Raw genomic sequence first — 1,331 nt, 5'->3', positions numbered from 1 at the left:
TCCCCCCTCCCCGCAGAGCCCTGCCTGGCACCCCGCAGCGGGCAGGGCAGGGCAGGGCGGGGCAGGGCGGGCACACCGACCCACCGGCACTATGTACAGATGCAAATGAGGCACAACTTAATATGCGGATGAGGCAATATGCAAACGAGGAGCACTTGGATGTGGAGAAGGAGCCATCCTGGGCTGCTTCCTTCAGGTGGCGTTCTCGGACTCCCAGAGGCCCGGCTCTCGGTCACTCCTCTGCCCAGCGCTACCTGGCACCTCCCGGGGGTGGTCTCTGGCACCACAGAAACCCATCACACCTACTGCCCAGCCGCAGCGTCCCCACCCTGAGGCAGCAGAGATCACAGCTAACTCCGTGCTGAAGTTGTCTGGGATTCCTCATTTCTCTTGTAAACACTCAATGATGAACTCCCCTCCCAAACACACACTTAAAAAAGGGAAAAAAAAAAAACAAAACAAAACAAACAAAACCAAAAAAACCCAAAAATGTCCATCCCTCCCCGATACAAGACGACTTTGTCCACGTCCTTGACAAAGATCCAATTGGTTTATCCCTACAGCAAATTTAAAAAGCAATGCTAGTTCCCACCTTCCTGCAGCAGAGCAGAGGTTTTCACCTTCCTGCCCAAGTCTGTCACCCAGCCGTGATGTTGTGTGTCCATCTGGGTTCCCTTCACTGGTAAACAGAGAATAAGGGCTGGGCAGAGGCTCCCGAAATATTAAAGGAAACAAGAGGTTTGCCAGAACAGAGCCACACCAGGGGAACGGGGAAGGCGGGACCAGCTCTGGGGAGGAGCTATCTCAACACTCCTGTTCCTGCACCTTTTCCATCTTTGTGAGTCACAAGTGCTGGCAAAACCCACCCTCTGCAGAAGTCCCACCCGCTCCCCCGCTGGGGCCTGACCCACTCTGCCCCTTTCTGCTGCTCCCTCTGGATGTTTGGATAAAAACCTGCCCGTGTCCTCTCTCTTCTCATGCACCTGTCACCAAAACCACGTGTGAGGGCCTCCCAGTTACCTGACCAGAGGGCCCAGCCCCTTGACCAGAAGGCCCCTAATTCACCCCGCTCTGAGTGGCCTCCTCTGCCCGCCGTCGGTGCCCTCACAAGGGGGGACCCGTGGCTGAAGTGGCACCTGCACGGGCTCCTGCTGCCAGCACGCCCAGACCTCAGGCAGGGACACCCCCCGCAGGAACGGGGCAGGGGGTCAAACAGCAACACACCGATGGGAGAAAACCTCCACATTTGCATATGCAAATAAGAGCCTCACGACATATTTTGAAGGGGCCTGGAGGGGTGGGGGGTGAAATGCCAAGCTCTGAACAGACTC

The sequence above is a fragment of the Merops nubicus genome, unplaced genomic scaffold, assembly GCF_000691845.1.
Source record: "Merops nubicus isolate BGI_N331 unplaced genomic scaffold, ASM69184v1 scaffold16247, whole genome shotgun sequence".
In the NCBI taxonomy this organism is placed as follows: domain Eukaryota; kingdom Metazoa; phylum Chordata; class Aves; order Coraciiformes; family Meropidae; genus Merops; species Merops nubicus.
Note: the sequence above shows the minus strand (reverse complement) of the source record.